A 21,125-nucleotide genomic window follows, 5' to 3' on the forward strand; every position below is an offset into this window, starting at 1 on the left:
TCAAATGTCTAAAAGTTGTTGTTTGACTTAAAGGATTTGGAAGCTGTTGCAGCAAAGGAAGGAGGCAGATACAAAAGCTAAATGAATACCAGATGGTTTATCAAAAAGCATAAGTGTAGGGGTGTGCAGAGATCCCAGGCTTGGGTGGGCTTGCCTGGCTTCACTAGCCTAGCAGCTCCATCTTGGCTTATAAAACTCCAGTTCTGGTAAGCACGCCACCATGGCTGCACAGCTCTTGGAGCCATAGTTTTGGTATCACTGCACAGTGCTGTATTTTATTCTACCACATCGGTGCACTTGGTAACAAATTTGCTCAACTGTTAGCTATAGAAGCATGTAAAGAAATGAAGGGTTATCATACAAACAGGGGCAACCTTACCCAGATACGAAATACTTGGGGAAATGTATTGCAGCTTTTTGTGCTGTAACAGGTTTAAGAAAATAATGATGACTGGGCTTTTAGCAAAGTAACCTTTGCTAACCCAGGAAGTCCTCTTTCGAGGAGCCCTTAACAGTACAATGCACAGACAAATTGCTTCTGTGAATCACAGCTTCATGTAAGAAATGCCACTGACTACAAACAGGCAGCGGACAGAACTGCTTCAGGGTTTTCTGTTCTCTAAATACTCCTGTGCAAGAGTGTAAGTGCATCAAGTCCCCAAGGTATGTCAGGAGAGGAAACAAGAAAACAACACAGCTTTTATGAGAGAAAACAACTGTTATTCTCCCAAATTAAACACGCACACAGATATTAATCAGAGATGTGCAAACACTCTGTTCATCTCTGCTCTCCACCTCTTTTTCTCCACCTGCAGCTCCCCTATCGTCACTGGTTTCCTTTCAAACTGTTTTGTATGTTTTATTCTGTACCAGCATCTCCAATATTTCTGGGTTCTTGCTCTCTGACCTTAATCCACCACCTCTTTCTTTCCCATCTCTCTCAAGGAGTTTCCTCCTTAGCTCACCTCTTTTGTAATCTGCTTTTCTTTTAGGATAGGTGCTTTTGACCTCCAACTAAAAACCTTACCACACAGTCTATCTTTGACACCACGTCAAAGATGAATTGCCTCAATTAAACAGAAGCTTTGCTCAGGACTAGACACTTAATTGTTTAGCTCATAGTTACACAGTTAGCTCGATGAAATTTTCTTTAAAATTTAAAGTAAGTACATTTGCTTTACTAATAATTAATTTAAACCACATGATAATATTTTTTAAAATTGCATAAGTAGATCAACTATTAAAAAATACAGAAATTAGTTTAAAAAAATCAGCCAGTTATAGACAAGCCAGTAAGTGCCCAATATATACAACAACCATGAGAAACGACATTTGGAAGTCAGCAACCCTGAAGGGAAAAAAAAAATAAAAAATGAATGAGCTATTTAAAAAGTGCACTGGAGCAATAATAACTCAAAGAAACTGCAATCTGTTCAAAAATACCATGCAGGAAGATAATCGGATTAGATGCAGAAGTATACACTATTTCCACCAGAATAATTAATTCCACTGTATCTGGACACCTGCTCACGCTTTGGTATCATCATCTCCATCTACTCCAAGATCTCCTTGTGCAGTCACAGCAGTGCTAGCCAGCCTCTTAGAGCTGGGAAGCACTCCCATGTTTATGCAACAGAGGTAAACAGTTTCCTATTTGTAAGGCCTCTCCTGGGAGTAAGTCCCAGGAGGCTCATATTTTTTCAAGAATAGCTTGTTACCATTTGTTCTGGTTAACTTTGAGAAGGAAGATCCCGTTTTAATGCCTTTCTTTCTGTGCATCTCACCATATGGGCAAACAACCCCTAGATTTTGGGGCAGGGCCAGGAAAACAACTATAAGAAAATGGCTTCAGTGCCTCCATACTGTACACAATACCCCTGTTATTCCTAGCAGCAGCAAATAACACCACCACAAACTGCCTGATCTGAAAATGACTTTACAAACTGTGGTGAAAAATGTGAACAAAAAATTGACTTGCAGTATTTTTTATTTCTTGCATCATTCCTTTTTTTTTCTTTTTTTTTTTCTTTTTTTTTTTTTTCCCTCCTCTGAAGATGGGGCTATGATTAAATAAAATCATACCTTGGGGCTCTTTATCTGAACTTAGCCGACCTCAGACTGACTGATGTTGTCTGTTCATGACACTTCCAAATGCTCCATAGCAACATACAGCTTCTACTCTTCATTAACAAGTTAAGAAGCACAAATTGCTAGTTAATCATGTGAAATGCTTATTAGCAGTGTACAAATCAGTCACTAACAGCTAGGAAAAAAATCACTCATGATTAAAAAAATAAATTCTCCAATTAGTTTACCTCAGTTCTTGTTTATCTTGAGATTTTATTCTCTCTCCATTTAATAGCCTAAGTCACCCCTCAAAAAGCTTTTTCTTTATAACTGCAACCTAAACACCGAATAATATCTAAACCTATTTAAAATAGAATATAAAAATACTACCGTTCTTTACAATTCATAACATGAACAGTTTATGTTTGTATTACCCTTTCATGCATTATATTTTTATAAACACCTTACATATAATTAGGATATAAGTGATCAGTCTTTTAGGAGAAATGCATATGCAGATCCTGGACATGTTTTCTTCTTTCATGTAAGCCAATTTTTTTTAAAAAAGCTGTTCAACAGGAACACAGCAAGATGAGAGGAGTGTCTCACAGGATAACGCATATCACAGTCTGAAGCTTTGAGGAAGCATGCAGGAGAGGGTAGAGAAGACAATGATAACCATTGTTCAAATTTATGTATTTTCAGATAATAGCATTGCTCTCTGGGAATTTATACATGGTGTGAGCCAGTACTGTAAAAATGTAAGCTTCTTCCCAGTAGAGAAAGATTAACTAATCAGGAACTTCCAATAGCCACGTAACTCAGCTCTGATCTGTTCAGCCCGCAATTTTAAGAAGGAATTTTCCTCTTTCTGAATTTTGCTATTGGCCTAACAGCATATTACATCTGTGTACCCAAAGGGTCCAGCTACCATGCATGATGCAGACCCCTGCAGAACTATTTCAGCAAACCCACAGAGCAGAAGCATGGAGCGTCATCACCACAGCGTATTGCCAACTCAAACATCACAATTTCTGCAACAAGGCTAAGCAGACCAAAGAGGATGCTAACAGATCATACACTCCAGGTTCGAGATACTTGCTCAGAGAGCTGGATACCACCACGCCACTCTGCACAGTGCAGAGTGGATAGACCCAAACGGCTCAGTTCACTTGCTCTCCCAATGCAGAGTGCTTCCTCAAAAGAAACCTTGAACTAAAAATCACTGCTTGGGTTTAAAACTCAGCAAACAACTCGCTAAAAGGCTTAACAAAACAAAATGAAAAAAAAATGAAATGCAAGTCTAAATAGGTAATAGGAAGGCAGTCCTGAAATACCACACTTGCACTCCAGTGAGTGGTGCCACAAAGGTCACCAAGGCCCATCTTGGACCACCCATTCTTCTGGAAATAAGTAAGCACAAGGGTATTGAACAAAGACTGCCGTGAAATTATTTGAATATGGTTACAAAAGATGCATTTCCAACTGCAAACCTACTAGAGATGCTTCGACACATGTAGAACCTTGGATGTTTTAGAGCTTCTGGAAAAATACTGATGGCAAGGTGCCAGATGCTTCAACTCCATGATGCCAGGTATAATTCCATGATGCCAGAGAGTATCTGACATTCCCAGTGTTCTTCAATAAAGCTTGGAAGGTGACACTATCCTTTTCTGTTCATCTCCACAGACAGCAACTATAGTTTTGGTGTTTTATACCTCTAATTTCAGGGACAAGAGAGACATAATACACACCAGGTAGAGCCAGACACCCCAGTCAGCACTCACTGGAGGCTCTGTGCTGACAAGAGTCCATATTTTTACCTTAAATTGCATCTGATACTTTCATTTATATTCTATTGAAGACTGTATGGCTTTTGTTGAAAATAGAAAGAAAACTCAGATAAACCAAATCAATAAAAACCTCGACATTTGAGGAGACATCCAACATTCCCCAGACTAATGGCAAATTCTCTCAGCTCAGAGGGGATAGAATCCCACCGTGGTAATCTGACCATAACAAATCTTCATTTGAAAATATCTATGTAGGTAATTGTTTCAAGATTTCATTTATTCAGAGGACCTCTTTCAGTTTGATTCACTTCCCTTTGATGTTATGAAGAAATGGGATGATGAAAGCAAGAAGTACTGTAATCTATGGTGTAAATTAACATTTCTGATTATATTTCAACCCACGGTAACATAAGACTCACAGTGTTTCTACACAAGCCATTGTTCCATACATAATCTACTTTTAGCAGTTTTCCTGATTATGTTTATTATTGCCATCTGATTTTTATTATGGCACCTTTATTCAATCTTCTTCCCCATTCACAAAGAGGTCAATAGAATTGCTGGAATGCTAGAAGTATTTTGTAAGTAACAGGGATGTGCAAAATGAACCTCTTTTGTAGGGTGCATGAGTTTGCAAGATCATATTGGAGTCACCTGTGAGCACACCTAGTCCCTGAGCAAGCTGGTACAGGGAAAATATTTTAATGTCTGGACCACTTTTGTTAGTGGAGATCACAGTCATTCATTATCTTTCAACATGGGGACATCAGCTTGCTAGGCTGGCCACCCGTAACCACATCAGTGACACAGGTACTTCAGAGCAATGTAAGGCTCGTTACAGACATGTATTTAGTAACCTATCACACAGTTTTCCTCAGCTTGTTTCGTGGTCTTTACAACAAAGGGAGTATTTGCTCAATAGATGTCTCACCCAGCTGGCTGTGTCTATGGCTTACACATCGAGGTGCATCCTGTTCCTGATGCCTACACACTGCTTTCTGGATTCAGCAGGATTAAAATATGTTCCCTGGATTCCGACTTCACAATTGAGGCTTGAGAGCAAAACTGTGAGCAATCAACACATTAAGTCATTCCAGCCTTGGCAGAAGACAATAGTGTTCAATTCTGAAAGAAATAATTCATGCTTGAAATAAATAATTAAGAGCTCTACTGTGCTTTTGAGGTAGAGCCCTATCCTGGGAATAGCCTTCAGACGCAGCACCAAGCCTGGTGCAGTCTGCAGCCCCCAAAGGACTATCAGAGCAGGGCAAGACAACATTGGGCTTGAATTTCCCCCCCTTTTTTATTTATTTCCTTCTTGTAACTGATCCATAGCTAGAATCTCACAATCCAGATGCTGCAAAGCGACTGCTATTAGTGGTGCAAGACTTGCTCTGCTTTGTGAAAAAGGAAACGAAGCACACTCCACCTGCAAACTACCCAGGCTGGTCTGTAACTGGACATAACAGTTCTAGCAAATGACATCTTAAGGCTGGAAATTTCCATTTCAAGCCTCCCAGTGCCCTAAAGGGGCCCCAAAAGTCAAATCTTGACTTCATTATTTTGCCAAGTCACAACAGATCAGCTTCTGTGGCATATTCTCTAGCTTTTCATAGTAACAAATAGTGAGACACAGTAATATTTCTATCAGAGCAAAATTTAGGCAGAAATACATGTTATTCCAGTCTGTCTGTAAATGAGAGAGATTCCTAAATGGTAGAGTATTTTATGCTATTGTTTTATCCTTCTCTTCTCCACAGTAGCAGGGGAAGCTACATCTCTGTGGATGCTCACAAATCTGCTCTAGCAGGAAAACGTAGACAAAAAGATCATCAGCTCAGCTAAAGTTAGAAAACTTAAAAATGTTTGATAAGTTTTCCCTGCAGTCATTAATGATTCCAGTGTCTCATACTTCACCTAAAAGCAGTAAAAAAAATTAATCTTGTTCATAAACAAGTTCATGCCAGCGTTCAGATTCAAGACTATGGAAGATAAATATTTACAGACAAGCTTTTGCAACTTGTCATATTCTAGTGCAGACCTTCATTAACAAACCATAACACCAGTTTAGGGAAAGGAAAATCCAAAGCTGCAGAAGATACACAAATCCCCTTTCCATTAACATGGAAGTTGTTCTAGGCTGCATTTTAAATACACCCAATTCACACAACTGTTCATGTTTTGGGATGAACTTCTGCCTTCCTCTAGCTTCGTGTTGGCAAGATTTTATTCCTTCCGATTTAAAATCTTCTTAGTGAATTCACAAGTCTTATATAGATACCGTCAAAGTCAAGCCACATTTCATGGGCCAAACCTTTGAAGCTGTGTGATGGTGAGATTTTACATATATGCTTTCAAGGAAATGACAACCTAGAAAAGAAAACCTATTAGTTGAACAGACACCAAGGTTTCTTTAGCCATCCCAGCTAAGAACTTAAAGAGTGTATAGTCAAGGTTCCAAACTTTGGGTCTGTAATTTTTGTTCTGATTTAAAAATTGTTTTGGTGACAAAACCAGAAAACTTCTGAGAAAGTGCAATCACCAAAAATACATATAAAATGAAAGTATTTCCAAACTCCTCATTATCAGATTATGCGATTCTTCCACATCACAGGTCACAGAAGACAAACTTTACAGCAATCCTGATGGAGTAAAGACCACATGCAAGCATTCTTAGAAATAGAAGAGAATTGACACTCATGTTAAAAAGTATTGTTATTGATGCCTTGATTGCAAATCAAACTCCAGCCAGGGCTCATACTTCAGACAATAGACAATTTTTTTCGCAGTCAAGTTATTTTCCCCCATGTGGTTGGTCTCTCTGGTGTCCCTGATGGTGCAATTAAAGGTTTTCTGGCAAACTGGACTTTGACAAGAGCCGTCTTTGAATCGCAGCATAGACCAATCCACCAGAGCAAGAGACACGGTCCCACTGGAAAACAGGTTTCAGTATTTCTGGTGATCATGAGATCTTAGATGCCCAACGAAAATTTCACCATGAAAATTACATTTCCACAACCATTAGAAACTCACTATGCAGCTTTGATCTTCTCCTGGATTTATTATTACCACACTATGTGCTGTTAGACAATAACTAGTATATAATTTGATTTTGTAATAGTTATCTCAAGAAACAAAAGAAGTGATTCTTTCATAAAGTTCTCCTCTGGCTACATACATATTTAAGCATATGATGTCTGCACAGAGCTGAGGAGCCACCAGTGCAAGGCTCCATCTGTGGAATTATGACTAACACATCTGAAGCTAAAACCCCCTAAATGGTTAGTTTTACTCTCCTGACATTATTTTGCTTTTTTCCCTGCTTTTCCAGGTGCATTATTTCCAGTCAATTTTCCCTTCCTAGGGAAAATTATCTACGATTTAATGAAATGTTCATACATCATGCCCAGTAGTAAGTATCTCACTTTACTTTTATGTCTTCTAAGTGGCTCAGAGTTTGCAGCTACGCTGCTTTCTAGAAAATAAAATAGCAGACTGCCAGAGTACACCTGTCCTAGAGCGTGAGTTGGCTCCACAACTGTTTTCCCAAGAGTGACCAATACAGAGATTTCAAGTAAAGCACAAGATCTATTAAAGGCAGCAAGAGAAATACTTGAACAACTAAAAATTGCTCTCCTAAATAAAATTATGACTACCTATAGAATTCAAAGCCTCTGAACCACTCCCTAAATCTTGTTCTGAGTTAAGGCAGTGTGCAACAGTATCTGCCATCCCTCATATAAGTACTGCGCACTAGCCCAATTTGCTTACCCTCGGCAAGTATAAAGCATCAGGTTTTATTTCAGATTTGTTTCTCTATCCTTAATACTATTTGGTGGGTTCAAGCCTTTAGTGGTACTCCCTTTGAAAGAGCTTCTAATCTATCTTCCTATATGGAGAGGTTGATCTAGCTTGACAGGCCATAATAAAGGTTTGGTGTTCTAAATTAAATAGCTCAGAGCTGTGAAAAGACTTATATTTATATTACCATAACTACATTTTGACTTCTCTCATCAGTTAGGTAAAGACTCATTTGTACTTCATAACCGTAAGGAGTAGCAAACCTCAAGACATCATTTTTCTGTTCTCCCATGCTGTTCATCCCACTCTGGTACACGTTGCTCTAACCTATCCTATAAAATACAAGTAAATAAAATAAAACATAAGTAAAATAGTCTGACCTATACCTAAGTAAAATAAGTCTGACCTATTCTATAAAATACAAGTAAATAAAATAAAGCATGGAATGACCAAGTAGTAGTAGTAGTAGTAGTAGTAGTGACTTGGTAGCCAGTTTCATTGCTTCATTATCATTAAAGTCCACATTTTTTCTAATAAGCAGCCCAACCCTTTCTTTGTTTTCACTTTAAGGTGTTTGCATTTTGTCATGTGTCCAGTTGACAGAGGACAGTTGAACACCATCATCTCCAAAGGAAAGCAATAGCAAGTAGTTTCACATATGAGAAGACTTATCACCTCTGGACTTAGTGTTTCCTAATCTAGACTAAGAACAGTAAATTTCCTCAACTCTTTGTCGCATGTCATTTTTCCCCTCAACTTCATTGTACATCTAATATCTATTTTTCAAGGGATTTTTGCCCCAAACTATACAACGGATGACAGCTTATATCGTAATGTAGCTGGCTTGAGCAAGTAGTTTACCTTTGCCATTTTCATCAACATTCCTCCACTAGCTCTAATAACTCCTAAATCGAGTTCTCCTTTCTTGGACGGGCCTTGTACTGTTGGCTCTTGTTCATTTTTACAAATTTTCAGATTGCTGATTTTGCTTGCTAGATTGCTTTGGATCATCATCCCATCCGTTATCCTGCCTTAGGAAACCTGCACCAGTCTGAAGTCAGCCCAAATACATCATCTATTCCAACAGGCAGCGATAGCTACAGGTCCAAGTTTGTGTGATGCTGGGGACATTAGCCAGACTCTTTTTTCTCTGCCTGCTTCTTATTTGAAGTGATAAGGGTTCAACCAATCTCTTGTTTGGACAGACCTTAAGACAAAACAAACAAACAAAAACACACACACAAACAAACAAAAAAATAGAAACAGATGCCCTCCCTAATTCTGCTCACTCTCTTCCTCCTAAAACCAGGATTTTCTACCATCCCTATGTTTAGCCTCCACCCTGTAACGCACTTCTCTACCAGTCCAGAAACCATCACACTTTCATCTACTCTTTTAGGAGTCCTTTTCACAGGAAAGGGTTGGAAGTGTTCTGTTTACTTCTCTCACTGAATGTTGTATTTACACAAACCCAACTTCTTGATCATCTCTTTTGAGGTATTTTCAACACTTCTATACATACATGGATTTCAGAGACACTGGACTGACTATTCAGACTCTGTTCTCCACAACTCCCCCTCCTGTCTTCCCAGTAATCCATAAACTTGAGGTCATGTAAAGTTGTTTTCTAGGCATTCACAGCAAAAGTGCTCTAGAAGAAGCACGTCATTGCCCTAGATACCTTATCCATGCAATCCAACTAGACATACATTAAGTCATTTGTCTGATTCACTGTGTTGCAGCTCAGCATTTAGGTAATCTGTTTTTCTGCCTGAAATTCCCTCATCATATCTAGACCTTTTATGAACTTCCCTTGAGGTTCTAACTGGATTCCTCCATAGTACAGCTGTGATGAACAAGTTTTCTGTCTGAAGATGATTATTAAAATTAATCTCTTGAGCTAAGTACTCCAATGTGTCATTGGAACTGTCATACAACAGTAAAGACTAAAGAGCTCACACACACACACAAACACAAAATCATGAAAAAGCAAGAAAAATAAAGAAGTCTATATGGCCAGAACTGCAGACCAATTTCACAGTAACACTTAAGAGCAACACTTAAGATAGCAAAAAAGGGAGAAGCAGTTTTAAAGCAGTTAATATGCTGAGCTTCAACAAGTTGCTAAAAATGTATCTTATTTAAAAAATAAAAATAAAAAAAAGAAATCAGAAGCTTTTCCCCCAAACTTTCTGACTTTATAGGGAAAAACTAGTATTTTTGTTAGTTTTGTAAATGGATGTTATTCTGGTTTTACGACAATTAGGCTGCCAAAAAAAAATCTTTAATTCATAGAGGTTAAATGGAAAATGAACTTCCAGCAGAAATGTTTACTAAAATGAAGAAAATTAGATGACATGACTTTATGCTGCAGTCTCTAACTTTTTAATAAGGGGCTTTTGGAACAGCAAGAAGTATAATTACTTTTGTTTGTTGTGCTGTGAATTAAATGAAAATAATTTAGGAACATGGTGAAAGTAATTGACAAACAAAAAATACTCAACAGTTAATGCACTATGGGGCATTTTTCAGCAGAAACTTCATTTTGTTCTCAACTCAGAGAAGAATTTTAATGGGAAAACTTCTACCAGCTGTAATAATTGTATTTATGTTCTTCACAGTTTATACCAGAGGAATCGCTTGTAGAATATTCAAATTGCTTTGTCACTGCTCTTTGATTTGCAAAGGCAATTCAAAATAATAAACAGAAAAGTTTCCCATGTCCTCGAAGGTGACCTAACAGAACACTGCAACAAAAGGCTCAGTGCTAGAAAAATTAGAGAAGTGTTAAGATGAAAACCTTTTTAAAGCTGATGAGATCTAATGATTTCCTGACATCCTTCCACTGTACGGACAAAACTACTGGAACTAGATTTTTATCATCTGGGCTGTCTCAGGTTAACAGATGATTTCTACAGCCTCTTTTGTTCTGTCCACGGAGAAAAACAATAACCTCTAATGAAAACTGCATGCAGGCACACAATATTAGAGGTATTTTTTGACTGTCAGTGGACTCAACCTGATCTTTTAGAAAGAAATTTCAGGGAGCTATCATTGGCATTACATAACAGAAGATATGAAAAAAATCTAAAACATTGTGTTCTGAGCTGCCCTGGCAATTAGCAGTCTTGTGCCCACACCTTTCCCACTCCCTCCCATCCCCACATACTTCAAGGGTGAGAGGTGGGGGATGTTTCTTAAAAGTAGAAGAAAAAAATAAATAAATATGACCATATGACCAATCTAGGAGAAATAAAAGAAATGCCACACTCTGTTTTGTGCTTTTATTGAAGGGACAAAAATATGTATTGCATCCACTTAATATTGCAAAATACACCAGTAGTTCACAAATCTTTTGAACAGTTTCAGAGATGACACAGACATTTTTACTTGTACACATCCTAAAGGTGAAAGGATACTACAGACTATTTAATGTAGATTTCTGGATCTCTTGTCTCCAGCAGAACAGAATTTTACCACTGGATTTACATTCGGTCTGCATTTTGGCTTTCAGTATATTAACTGCATATTATACACAGACTGGAAACTACAAAACACACACTGCCTGCAAAATGAGTTAGCAAAAAATTATTAGGTAAAGAATATTTGTGGTCTATCCTAGACTTCAAGATATCTGCCTTGTCAGAAAAAAAAAAAGGAATATAACAGAACTGAGAGCAAAACATTTTGAATATATTCATACTTTTGCAACATCTAAATAAATACATAATCAAAAATCTATAAAAATGCTATTAAATATGCAGTTATAATTTCTGACAAAGGGGAATGGTGGAAGCAATGTTGCAGGATTGCCCATTTCTTAATTCCCTCTCCTAAGCAACCACCTGTTGGCCACAGCTAGACCCAAACCACTGCCCAATATACTCTCGTATTGCAACTTCTTCTGAAGCAGATACCTGCAATGATACGTGAAATACCTAGTCATTTACATGTTACATCTCAGTTGCCTTGTATGACAGACGCCATTAGGAAAAAGTCCACATTTACCAAGTTTATTATACTGCAGCGGAAAGCTCTACATTCTCCACTGCCTTTGACTTCGAGAACTGCTCGCACCCCTTCCTGACTGATTTACCCAGATCTTACAGCTTTACTCAGATCCTTTACCTGGATCATCCTGACTCTACAGGAAAAGAGAGGACAAAAACCTGTGTTTCATAGAACTTGGGACAGGTAGCAACAGTAACATACATATGGGGATGAATACAAGAAGAAATCTGAAATGGCTGCTCTGTCTGCTCAATGCCTGCTCTTCATTATGCCGCTGGAAACTGCTCTCCAGAGGGGCATTTAAAACTGAGACTGGCCAGGTGTGTATTGCACCCCTAAGTGGGGCATATTACCACCCCCCCAAAAACAAAACAAAACAAAAACACTACCTCTTTATCTGGGGGCAAATATTCAAGGGTTGAGATGAAGATTAAGGGTCCAAAGCCCTTCCTAGATCAGCAGCTTCCAGAGAGAACTTGTTTAAAACTAGTAATAGGCTACAGATGTACCTATAGCAGCCACAGTACACTGTTCGGACCATAAAGTAACATTGCATGCCCTGCCTAGATCGATCAATTTGTGTGCAATCCATTTCCACACTGTGAAGAACAATGAAGTTACATTAAATATTGCAAGTTCCTCAACACAGAAGCAAGCGAAGGGAGGGAGCAGAGCCAACACAGGTCAGACGACAATGCAAATGGCAGTAGCTGCTCATTATGGATAAAAACACTTTTAAAAGCCTTTACTCAGACTTTACCTAGGTCCTGCTTAGGCACCACTTCCATTGGGAGGGGTTTTGCTGGTTCTGGGGAGTGGGGTGAGCACAGCTATGCCATCAGGGGGCCAAGCTGGGTGGCTGAAATGGGGCCATGGTCCCACAGGTAAGGGTGGGGAGAGGCCCAGGGCTTGGCTGGGCTGGGACAGTGAGGGCTGTTGGTGCCCTCAGGGCCCTGACAGCTGGAACAACACCAAAAAAGCAATTAAAGATGGAGTTTTGATGCCTACTTTTTTCCATTTCACACTTTTTCAGTGCTTTTGGAATCATGGGAGGATCTCGCCTCTATTAATTGAACATCTCTGTCTGCCTCAGAGGGCAGCGTAATCTTCAGCAAACAGGTAAGATCTGTCGTATGTATAATGATACTTGCTCTATTTGTATGTGTGATCCTTAAATATATTTTCAATAAGGCTCTGCATGTCCATGGGGTTTTCCTAGGCCACAGTTTCCCAGAGCAAGAACATTAAAATTAATGTAGATAAAACCACCGGTTTTATCTGTAGGTAATGTAGATAAAACCACCAGCAGTCAGACAGATTTTCACCTGATGTAAAATAAAGAACATAAAGCCAGTGAAGTCAGGAGATTTAGGTGAGCTTATAGAGCACTTGAGAATACACCTCTGTACGTCCACTTCAGATAACAGCAAGTTATCTTCAAATTAGTAATTTTATACATATATATATATATATATCCTGTGTTAGAGGTTTCCATAGCAAAAATCCGGCATCACAACAGGTAACGTGAAGATGTGAAGAAACACCCTTGCCAGGACAAGAGTCCCAAGGCAGAAATGTATCAATGCAGACAACATCAGAGCATGTACAGTGTGCGCTTATATCAAGCAACCACACGGCACACATGCAAAACATGCCTGAAACTAGTCCCACGCAGTAAATGCATATGGGAAGTGTTGGACAAAATGCAAAAAATCTCAAACTCATTACATAAAGTGTATCTGTGTGGAAAAGGAAGAACGTCTGGGGAGAGTCTTTCTTCCCTGCAATGAGAAACAATTCCACCTGGTAAATCACTTGCTGAAAGATTTTATTTGATGTTATTGGGCCCCCCAGAAACATTACGGGAGCAAGTTAGCAGCAGAGCACAGATATCACAAAGCTGATAGGTGCTGCAATTATGATTATGATGAAATTATGATATTTTTGCTGCTGCTGTATACTGAAAAAGTTTAGAAGATAGAATGGCACTCTAAGTGTATCACAAAGATAGGCTGGAGCTAAATATCCTGAAGGAATTCCCAAGTTTATCTAGTCAGTCTGAAAAGCAGGGCTCCTACACTTACAGACCCACTCACTCCCTGTGGTCCCTTCAATTAGAGATTTGGTTCATAAGCTAATAAATCACCTTGGACTGAATCCTGAACTTCTGCAGAGAGGCATTGCCATTGCTTTGCTGCTCAACAGGATCTTTCACAAGCCCATAAAATAAAGCAAGAGGAGCAACCCAGGCCTCAATTAAGCAAAAGCTGAAGATGAATCAACATATTTTAAAAAGTGTTCTCAGCTACACCAGATACATTTCCATTGGTTACTGCAGATTCACCTATATGAGCCAAAGACAGACTCTAATCTAGAGTTTAACTTATCCATGTGGAATGAATTCCTGCATTTTTCTAGAGGTTGGTTTCCACTTTGGGGCAGGCAGTACCTTGCTCCTGCAATGCAACACCCATCTTCTGTACAGGCTGACAAAACACAACAGTGGCAAAGGGGATGAATAGGTGTTGCATTTAATTAGTTCATTCCAGCAAATCTCACAAAGTCATCATGAAATCCATCAATAACAAGAGTTTTCAAGGTACCTAAAAGCTTTTTCCCTCCTCCCCATTCTTATTTGTAACTCTCAGTTCTTCTTACATGAGAAAACTGCTGCTGATCTATACTGTTGAGGATCTGCACCCCGAAATCCAGCTGATCTTTGTGTAGACAAAGGCCAAGACTGCAGTGTAGACTCAGGTCAAGGGCAATGATTCATTTTCACTGTTCGGTGTTCATAAGGTTGCACCAGGAGCATTGCAACATCCACTTCTGGGCTACACATCGGAAGAAATATGTGGGAAAATGAGAGAGGCCAGTGGAGGGCCACTAGAATGCTCAGGGCTGGAGCTTGGCATAAGAAGGGAGCTGGGCTTGTTCAGCCACGAAAAGACGGAGCTAAGGGAAGGAAATTACCTTACTCTGTTTTCTGTCTCTAAATATCTAACTGGCCAATATAGAGAAGACTGAGCCAGGCTACTCAGAGGAGCACAGAAAGAAAAATAGAGCAATGAAAATTCATCATGAGATGGTGCAGCACTGCAACAGGCTGCCCGGAGAGTCTGGGCAATCTCTGTCCTTGCAGATATTCAAGACACGCCTGGACACAGTCCTGAGCAACCTGACCTAGCTTTGAGGATGTCCCTGCTCTGAGCTGGAGGTGGACTAGATGGCATCGACAAGCCTCTTCCAACCCAAATTATTCTGTGATTCTAAATCCAAACTTAAATGAAAGATCAGTCACAGGCCTGACTGAAAGAGAGGAAGAGGCAGTGATGGACACTCTACAGTCCGTGTATGTGATTAAGAAATGCACTGAGAAATGCTAATCACAGGGAAAAAAAGGAAGACTTACTTGCTCCCATTTTCAGTAAATCCATGCTAAAGTCTTTTATAAGATGGAGGAAAAAAAAAAAAAGCCCTTATTTTTCCAAAATATGATAAAACCAGCCTGATACACTGTCCTACCCTGTTTCTTGTGAAGTTACTCTGAAAAATCAAAGGAGGTGAAAAACAGACCGTATTTTAGGTCAGTAATTCTTTGGGAACAGCCTAAGCTTTTTACACCTTCAGACCTCAAATGAAGCAAAACAAAATACAGTGTAAGACATGTGCAAAATGAAAAGGGAGCAATCAAACTGCACGCATATTCCAAGTATCATCAACTGATTGGTACAAACAGGCAAAGAAAAATTAGCAAGATTAAAAACAGTGACAGACGGTCCCAGACTGATCTATTAAGCCCTCTGTATTTGTGCGTAGGTATTTGTTGCAAGGGTAGCAAGCAAAAGGCTTGAGCAAGTGAACATGCATGTACCCTTGCAAAATTTTAGCACAAAAGTCAGTGTCAGGCACTTCCCCCCAGTTGTTATAAGTGTGCAGGTTTGCTTAAATTTACTGAAACAGTTACAACTAGCCACAAAACTTACAGTATCAGCAAAACAGAAGTATCAATTTATGCAGACCATGGCTAGGTCAACATGGAAAGGTCAACCAGGAATTTTATGATCACAGGACAGATTTGCTGCTGACATTGCCAGCCAGATTCCCTAAAAGCAAGGAGAAACATGGCTTCTGATATTGAAGGGATACTCAAAATAAGGTTCCCCTTACACTAGAATATATGTATACACATTACCAGATGTAATTTGCAGAAAACCATGCATCTAGCTATGACTAAATTCAGTCCCACACAGAGCCAGTATGGAGACCATGTAGCAATAATCTTGTGCTAGCATAATGAACTGAATTACATTTAACAAACAGAGCCGCATCCTGCTGCCAATAAAATCATCATGAGCAGGAAGACCTTTAAAGAATGGGTACTACTGTGATTTGATACCAAGTTCATCACAATCTGTAATAGGCATAAAGCCTAACTACTGTGATGGATGTAATCAGTGTTTCTCAATGTGTGGCTCTGATTGGAATTCTTTTATTCAGACTATACTCCTACACAATCCAATTAAAGATCAGGTTTTGTATTAAAACAACTCAAAACATTGGAAAAAAAATAAAAAAGAAAAAGACAATGGGAATAAACGTAGCCTGGGTGGAAAGCTAGCTGACACTGCTTTCTGCACATTTCTTTCTGCTATATGATAGTCCACTACATTTCAGTGAGATTACCGACAGAGTAAAATGTCTTTTGGCATGAGGATGAATCACAGAAGAGCTTGTGCTGATGAAAGACCCTTCCCTGATTTATCCAATACATATAAATCATTGCCTTTTCTGATGAAGGGGGCAAGAAAGGAAGAGTTTTATCACTCCTACGCTTGTCAGAGACTAAAGGATCAGTCAGATGCCAGATGGGAGTACAGGCATTTTCTCATGTCTCTGGTAAAATTAGCTACTGCAGATTTTACGGACCAAGCAACGTTACATGTCTACACATCCAGGATTAGAAAATAACCCATTGTTTTGAAATTACGCTCTTTACTATATGTCAGGTTTACATAATACAGAGTAACTGGATTTTATTCTCTACACGTACACTCTTCTGGAAGATATGAGATATTAATTGTAAATCTCAGCTATTAGTCATTTTTATAATACTTCTATAAAAATATTTTATGCCAGACACATCAGTGTTGATTTTTGTCCCTATTTAAACCTCTAGTCCTATTTTATAATTTTTCAGTATATGTAAAGATATTGAGAAGCTGCTAATTTTCCCTTTAATTTTAAATAGCTAGCCCCACTAAAACTAAAATTCTCATCAGGAGGTGCTGGCCTTAACCATTGACCATTGTATCACTTTCTTCTTATATTGGTACTATCTAGTGGGTATTGGACCCAACTACTTCAGTGTTTACTAAACTCCAAATGCTTTAAGACTGAGTTATTTAATTCTCATAGCATCATAGATTATATAAAAGCAATGCAGCCATCTGTTTGGGTTCAATTTATATTAACACGAGTGTGTTTGCTTGCCATATTCACATCAAGTTATGACAAAATTCTTTAAGATGGCATATGTGAAAGACATTTTTTTTTTAAATCTTAGTTCCTAAGAATTATGGAAAAGGACAGAGGAAAATACCATGCCTTCTCTTCAAACAGTTGCATTTTGTTGAACATCTACAAAGAAAATCTATTGTGCCCCATTCCAGACAGATAGACCCTTACAGCAAATGTGGTAAAGCAAGGGAACTTACCTAGTGGCTTTTTTATGTCATACAGACATTGGTTGCCTACCAGCGACCCATTGTAACCAGCATCCTGGGGCAGTCCAGCATTCATTTCAGTGAACGCAAGGTTTCCCGCTGATTATTCTCACTTACTTCAATGGAGGTCCAGTCCAACCACGTATCAGTGTGAAGTGTATGCCTTTTACTTGTCTATTTTGTAATTGTTCAACAATTCTGCTGTTGTGCAGCAAACTAATCTGATCTTAAATTCTTCTCTTTCTCTCAAAAGCATTAGTTTAGGGATAAGAAAACCAGATAAACTGTTTAGGATGTGAACTGCATTTTTTCCTAGCTCACTGAGAACACAAATGCAATTTCTCCCTTCTGCAGTACACAGAGAATATACCCCTGCCCAGGCACAGGGCTTTACACCTTGCTTCTTGCCTCACCAAGTAAGGGCTTGGAAAACTCATATTTTGCTAGGGCAGATGCCGGATGGAGACGAAGTTGTAGACAATGAATTGTACTTTCATGGGATAACCAAAAGCATTACTACCTCCAATTACTGCATCTGACTGGAGTCTCCATTTCTAGACACCTGAGGGGTGGAGAGTGGAAACCCTCCATGTCACACAGCCAGGTACCAGCTGCACAGAAAAGCAAGTTCAGGAATAAGGAATTGAGTTCCAACAACCCTAAATGAAGTGAAGAAGGTCAGGAGGAGCTGAGCCTCTTCAAAAGCACCAGAACTAAAAATTTTGAATGAAACATGCTCTTCATTTAACACTTCCTAGTAGTACAGCAGGTAACTCTGACTTGAGAGGAAAGCACCTGGCTCACTACTGCTATAGCTAAAGCTGGTTTAGATGAAAGGGAACCTGCTGGTATATAGATCTTAGAATGGAAAGGAGTTTGCGACCCTTTTTAGAAAGTCTTTCTCCATTTTTCTGCTGCTATTTTCACTTATTTTACTTATTTATTGTAAGACAATGAAAAAGACAGGAATTCATCACAATCCCCGAGGTTTTCTATTATTTTTTGGTCAACACTTAATGGCAACAGCTTCCCAGAAGCAGAATTGAGAATACCCTGAACTGCAGAGGGAGAGAAGAGGAACGACAACTGATTTGCATTTGAGACTGACTTTTCACTGCCTTTTTTTTCCCAGATCCATTAAATGTGCAAATATTCCAAGATCTATTAATGCGTAATAAATTTTGCTTGATTGGTGACTCCTTTCATGCAAATAAGAAATCTTTTTATATAAGGGAGTGTAAGAAAAAAAATCCTTCTTTCAGCCAGAGAAGGGAAAAGTCTGTGCTGGGTTTATATCACTACTTCAATCCTTAAAACATTTCTCATACCAGATACTAATAAGCAATCCAACAACACTATTAAATAGCTTACTTCATAGTCAAACTGAAAATTGTATACTAGAGTGGGGAGAAAACAACAAAAGAAGCAACAACAACAAAAAAACACACACAAAAGTTATTGCTCACATAAATAGATCCTCCTGAAAAGTGACCAAAGCAAAGCAAAACAAACAAACAAAAAAAACAGAACTGAACAGCACAGTAGAAGTTGAAACATTGACAAAAAAACACACCATACTCAAACTTGTCGTTCATTCTGCAGTCTGAGAACGTGTGTTCTTGACCTAAAATATTTGTCAGTTAGAGCTTGCTCCTCTCTGTCCTGCCATGTTGCTATGTCATGACTCTTGGAGATCTGACTGGGTAAGATGCCGTATAAAAGGCAGGTGTGTTTGTCAGCTAACAGTCGCCTAAATTCCTTCCGGATTTGTTTTTCAGTTTGGCTGTCAAATCGACCTGGATTCTCAGCCAACTTGTGAATTACCATTTATTTTTACCCTAATATGCAACTTTGGGCAAAAAACGCTGGCACTATGCTTGCAACAAATATAATCTTGGACTGGTGCTACAGGCAAACATAATGCTAGGGTGGTATTAAGAATAAAATCTTCTTCAGCCATGTAAAACATCTGCAAGGTTTGCCTTCTCTGAAGCATGCTTTTTAGACCCTGCCTGGAACTAGAGATTTCATAGGAGGTTGTTTTTCTTTTGTTGTTTGACTTGAAATACAACAGGAGCAGACAGCAGAAGTAAGCTCAAAAGCACACAGCACCTTGACTCCATTGAATGTGGAGTGACAGAACTGCTAGGCTACATCCTAAGGTAACCAGCTGGTTGAAATTCCTGTGGACTCAGCTGGAGCTTCCTACAAAAATAAAGTTTGTGAATATAGCCCAGTGAGGACTGCTTCAGCTTACACATTTGCTTTTATGCACTGGTGTCTTAACTGCTAGGTAACTTTGCTCTCCATTTCACCTTCTCTGTCTTTCAGCTTTTCCCCAGTCTTGCCCATGTGGGGTGCTGTCACTTTATTCCCAGCTTCCCATCACTGGGAGGACCTTGGTCAGCCCTGCAGATGCCAAGTGAAAAGCCAGGTTCCACTCTGTCTGCCCCACCTCTCGTACAAAACGGAGGGCAAATATAACAAAATGACCTTTCAGTAGAAAGCTTGCAGTGTTTGGAGGCTTGGTACTGATTTTTAAACATGCAATCATCTTTGGAGAGTGCAGCTGTGCTCACCTCTGAAGGAACCAGATGCTGCAACAAAAGTTGATTTTTTTTTGGTAAATTGCTTTGGTGGTTAACTTTGCAATAATTTGTTCAGGTAGCCCTAAAAGAACAGAGGGAGAGATTGGAGATGAACAAACATGAAGGAAGATGCAACTGTGCTGATACTAATTCTGCTCACACTTTTGCTGAGAATTAAGTAGGACAACACTTAAAGATGAGCAAGTCACATTTTGGCAGTTTGCAACACCGTCACATCATAGGGAATATGTTTTTTTTAATTTTTTTTTATTTTATGAATTAATCCAGAAGGCATTTCAGAACATAGAGGGAGGGCTGTAGTATTTTTTTAAAATCAAAAGGATTTCCTTGTATTGTTATACTTCCACATTTCTTGAAACCCAAATTCCATATTTTGAATTCATGTCTCATCTGAAAACATCAGATTTATTTCTGGACCTCGTTCAGGCATCTTCTCACCTGGACATTGACCTCATTCTGCTGTGGTTGTTTTCCACTCGCTGTTTCACATGTAATGAATCTGCTCCTTTAACGCTTCCTGAATGCAGTCCCACAGTGACAGTGCTGTGGTTGCAGCATACAGCCATGCCCTGCCTGGAGCTCCTTCATTTAACATCGTATGCTTTTCTTCCTCTGTTTTTCTTCCCTTACCAAGGTCAGCTTCAGAGACTGCTGCCCTAAGCCAAGACTGGGCCAACCTGCTCCTTTCCTCTCTTCAGGCCTGAGCTTACCCTTGACTTTTCACTTTTTCTTTGGTCTGCCTTTGATTTTAGCCCTTCTATCACCCTTGTGATACAAAGGTGTTTAGTACAGACCTGGAAAACATGAAACAGTCAATTAAATTATTTCCCATCTGATTAGCCTATTAACTGTTCCTTATGTAAAAATAAGGAACAAAATTTGTCCTATACTTAAAATTGTTCATCATTTTATTTTGGCAAAATGATTTCATGATCATAGCTGATATGTTTCAGCAGTATATCTTATGTATTTTAAAAGTTCATCCAAACGCTGTAGAGTGGCTAGAGCAGCATGAAAAGATAACGCTGTTCCACCCACATAAACAAATCTAAAAGCAGATTAAGCTGATAATGGCATCCACACACAGAGCTGCACAGGTTTAATAAAAATATCACATT

At 39.0% G+C, this 21,125-nt stretch overlaps 1 protein-coding gene and 1 long non-coding RNA gene across 4 annotated transcripts in view; one reads left to right on the forward strand and one right to left on the reverse strand.

Moving 5' to 3' along the window:
- The window catches only part of AMPH (amphiphysin), a 131,293-nt gene that overhangs the window by 101,607 nt on the left and 8,561 nt on the right, over positions 1 to 21,125 (reverse strand). The window lies entirely within an intron of this gene.
- Positions 1 to 21,125, forward strand: part of LOC310893748 — a 50,853-nt gene continuing 29,728 nt past the window's right edge. The window contains exon 1 of the long non-coding RNA XR_014579263.1: positions 1 to 21,125. This exon is cut by the window's right edge and continues 7,029 nt beyond it. This is a non-coding gene — a long non-coding RNA (uncharacterized lncRNA).

The sequence above is a fragment of the Anser anser genome, assembly GCF_964211835.1.
Source record: "Anser anser genome assembly, chromosome: 2".
NCBI lineage: Eukaryota > Metazoa > Chordata > Aves > Anseriformes > Anatidae > Anser > Anser anser.